The sequence below is a fragment of the Theobroma umbraticum genome, unplaced genomic scaffold, assembly GCF_002168275.2.
Source record: "Theobroma umbraticum cultivar Fairchild unplaced genomic scaffold, ASM216827v3 scaffold_95.0, whole genome shotgun sequence".
Lineage (NCBI taxonomy): Eukaryota > Viridiplantae > Streptophyta > Magnoliopsida > Malvales > Malvaceae > Theobroma > Theobroma umbraticum.
In genome coordinates this window covers 2,364,924-2,369,677 of record NW_018397257.1, presented here as the reverse complement: position 1 = coordinate 2,369,677, position 4,754 = coordinate 2,364,924, and the positions used below count along the sequence as shown (strand labels likewise).

The 4,754-nt window shown below is 28.8% G+C and overlaps 1 pseudogene; it reads left to right on the top strand.

The window, feature by feature from the left end:
• Positions 1–4,178: 4,178 nt before the first annotated feature.
• LOC110412289 (feruloyl CoA ortho-hydroxylase 1-like) overlaps positions 4,179–4,754 on the top strand; it is a 7,880-nt pseudogene continuing 7,304 nt past the window's right edge.

Sequence of the window (4,754 nt, the reverse complement as noted above, 5' to 3'; positions counted from 1 at the left end):
CGGCAGCTGATGACATATTCTGAAGGGGACTGCCATGTGGTCGTTTGCTTTTGTTTGTTCAAACCTAGTATATTCAACAAGCTCAAGGAATGCGTAAAAGACACATGCGCAATCAAAGAAAACAGTAAAAACTTTGTGTTTTCTCCCCTTAATTATTTAGCCAAATCATACAATTAGTGTCTTTACTTTATTAAAATAATAGATTTAATCATTCTATAATAATTTGTTAAAATTAAGTCTTTATATTTTTTAAAAATAACAATATCGGTCCATTTAGTTAAAAATTTTTTATTATCTATTTTGATATGACGTTTGTTTGGATTGACTTGAAATTTTAGTATTGATGTAATATTAAATTTGATGATATAGTGATAATAATGTGACATTTCATTAATAATATAATAGTAATACAAAATATGAGTCTATAACATGATCAATTATTGGTATAGATTTTGTAAGTGTAGATATAAAATTATCCATTGTGAACTAATAATTTGAAAGGTTGGTCATGTTGATCTCTTTATTTTGTATAAACAACAAACGGACTGACTTTTTTTGAATTTGTATAATTACCTAATTTAATATAACATTTATGCCTTTCAAAAATGATTTGAAACAGGATTAGAATATAAATAAATAAAAAATACGAATGAGTTTCTGGCATTTAGAGAAAGAGCGTTCTAAGATAAAAAAAATTAAATTTTTATGCTTCATAATTTAAAGTAGTGAAAAAAATATTGTAAAATAAATAAAAAGAATCACATTTTCTTTAACAAATAATCATATTCAATGGCATATCAGCAAAAAAATACTATGCTAGCATAAATAACAAAAAAATTTTAATATTGTTAACAATTGGACTAACACTGTTAATTTTAAAAAGTACAACTCAATTTTTATAAATTATCATACAAGGACTAAACTCACCATTTTATCAAAGTACAGAGACTAATTGTATAATTTAACCTAATTATTTTATTTGTTTAAAATTTCATAAAAATTTTAAACTCTATAATCTTAATGAACCATATAAAATTAATATTTCATAATATTTTTGAAGAATGTATAAACAATATATTTAAAATATAACTAAAGTGAAAATATTTAGGAGTTCAAAAGGACATAATTTTAAAACATAAAAAGAAAAGAAAAAAATAAAACGAAAAATATAATTTTATTTAAACCTTTTATACTCAATAAATATGATTAATACTCAAGTGTAATATAACACAAGAAGGGAAGAGCACAGGCAGATTTGTGGTTACCTAATCTCAAGTGTTGAAGAAGAACAAAGGGAGGAGAAGAAGAAAGAGAAGCACTTCTCCAACCCTTCATCGTCGTCACCAGATAAATGCAAAGCTCCAATTCTCCTTCAGCTGCTTGTAGGAAGCACGGCGCTCCAGTTAACTTCAACTTCTACCCCGTCGACTGACCCGCTCCATTTCAAGCCTGGTATTCGGGTTGGGGTCGGGCCAACTTATATACTATGCTTTATTGGATTCAAAACTTGAAATCCGGACCCAATTGACCCGCTTCATTAATTTAACTTGAGTTTGGGCGGGTTCAAGTCCAAAGCATTGGGGTAATCTCAATTTCATATTCAGTTATTGTTTTGTAAATATTAATAAGATTTATATAAGGATTTTAATTGTATTAAATTCTAATTTTATTGATTAAAATTTTTAAATTAATAATATTAGATAATTTGACGATTAATATTATAAATGTTCAATTATATACAATTAATATCATTGTTTTGGTCTCTAAAAGGGTTGGTTTGTTCCAAGGTAAAAGCAGCAAAAATTGACGGCTAAAACTTGGGTAGGTGAGCCACACAGTTTTAGCTACCTAAGCGTAATTTTCAGACCCAAAGTTCAAAGCATGAATTTGCTCTACTTGCCCATAAATTTTATATTTGAAAGATGAAAATAAAAAATTTAATATTTACAAAAATTAAATTATGATTTTAGTTTTAAAAAATAAAAAAACAATAAAATTTAAAAAAATAAAAAAAATTATTAAATTTTAAAAATTTAGGAAGAACGGAGCCCTACTAGCCCCTCCCTTCACCTTTGATTATATGTATCATAATTCATTCAGTATGATCACGAGAATTATATTAATTATTATTATTATTATTATTTCAAATGAATGTGACGTTGCTATACTCAAATTCAAACTCCATTTTACATAGGGTACAATAAAAAATTTAATAATATTTTACTGTTATAATACATTACGTGAATAGTGGTCCATGGGAAATTGAAGCATAAAACTTGACATTTTCTTTACTGTTGATATTTAATGTTATATCAACCGTTGTCTCTTGTCTCGAGCTCTTTTGTTGTTCTCCTCATTTTTGTTCGATGTACTTTGTATCCCCCAAACTAGCTACAAAATTTCTAACACGACAAGAATATAATTTCACCTAATTAAATAAAATGTTGATGTTTCAAAACTAATAATATTTTTAAATTTTAATATAAATATATAAAAATAAAAATAAAAATATGTAATATCTAACGTAAAAATGAGTAAAAATTGTCTTCATCGGCTTGAAATATATTATTATAATTGTAAAAAATTTTTGAAAATGTTATAATAAACATGTGAAAGTAAGAATAAAAATATGCGACATCTAAGGTAAAATGGGTAAAAAGTCTAGTAATCATAATTATAAATGTAAATAAATAAGATGTTAATGTAAAGTTCAAACAAGCTTTCATATAAAAATCCTTCTGTAAATGTTAAATACAATGATAAAAAAAACTTAAATTTTTTAATAAAATCAATAAAACTTAATATAAAGTTTAAATTTATATAAAATTATAAAAATATATAAATATGTGGCATAAGTTAGGTAAGAAGTATCATAATTACATATAAATTTTAGGTCCATGTCAATTGTGTCCTATGAAAAGGTATGATATTATTGTTGGTAAATTAAATCATATATAAATAAACAGATTTAATAGTTTTTGAAAATATTCAACTTTTAAAAGTCACTCAAATATTAATTTCTTAGATCAAAATAAAAATAACATAGATAATAATATTTATTGTGTTTGTTTTTAACTTTTAAATAAAATATATTTACATTTGATAGGTAGCTTTTGGGAAGAAAATCAAAAGTATTACTACTGTTTACGTAATTTTTATTAAAAATATCTATTATTTACATTCACCTCTGTATGTTTTACTACGTTATTCAAGTCAATTTATGACTTTGCTATAAACAAAGCCTTGTGGAATTATCCAAGCATATAATTCAGGCAGGCTTTGGAGGGTAGAAGTAGAATTGTTCAATAATAGTTTGCTGTCTCATGAGAATCGAAATATCTCCATTCTACTGTGAAACTGAAATTTCAAATATAATATATTGACTTCCTTCTAATCAAACCTCCAAAGGGGAAAGTGGGCAGAGACCTCAAGACTTGCAATTCAATCTATTTACTCTTGCCTTTTATGTTCAAAGCAAAATATCTCTCGTCTTTTGTGACATATATATTTATATATATATAAATTAATAAAAACATTGAATTAGTTAGGAAAGATATACAGTTGTTTCTTTCAAAGATAAAATAAATTTTAATTTAATGTTTTAAATAAAATAAATGTATAAATCGACATAAATGAACACAAGATTCCAATGGAAAGTTAACTGATTCATTAAATGTTGCAAATAAAGAATTACTATATATATTGGTAAGTCATTTTATCACGTCATCGACAATAAATTGAAAAAAAAATATAATATATCTCATCAAAGATATTACCTCATTACTTGAAATTAAGTCAAACCATTCTCACTGCATGATTAATGGAGGGGTAAAACATCCAACTTATTCAACCCAAACTTTTCTTTAAATGATGCAACGACAGTCTTTTCTTCATCGTGTATTTAACGTTGATCGCCCTCGATAGCACTAGTGCCCGATGTAGCACGTCATTAATTTCCTTTCCCAATTAGGCCTGGTTAGAAATGGTTGGTAGTTTAAAATGTTGATCGTCCGACGTAGCACGGCCTAAAAGGCATGAGATTTGCTAAGGTGGTTGGTGAGAATTGAGATACGTACAATAGACATCACATTTGAAAAGTCCTTTGGGTGTGCCAATTCTCCACCGATGCACTCTTATAAATACCCATTAACGGCATGAAGAGTACTTCACCACCAACCTCAACCTCATTAAACTTTCTTTGAAAGCCAACTCTCTCTCTTGGCTGTCAGAAAGTAGTGATACTGTTACCAATGGCTCCAACACCTGCTGATCAACAATTCAACACTGATTCCTCAGCTCTAACTGATTTTGTCATAAATCAAGGAAATGGAGTGAAGGGTTTGTCAGAAACAGGTCTCAAAGCCCTCCCCAAGGCTTACATCCAACCTTTGGAGGAAAGGATGTGTGCCAGTGCCACCCAAGTCAGTCCCCAGGAATCCATTCCCATCATCGATATGTCAAACTGGGAAGAACCCAAAGTGGCAAAAGCTGTTTGTGACGCAGCAGAGAAGTGGGGGTTCTTCCAGGTTGTGAACCATGCTGTGCCCATTCAGGTGCTGGAGAATTCCAAGATGCAACTCATCGCTTCTTTGGGCTGCCAGCCGAGGAAAAGAAAAAGTATTCCAAGGAAGCACTCGGCTTCCAGCAACGTGCGGTTTGGCACAAGTTTTAGCCCTAAAGCAGAAAAGGCTCTCGAGTGGAAAGATTTCCTTAGCCTCTTTTTTGTATCCGAGGAGGAAGCTTGTGCGTTTTGG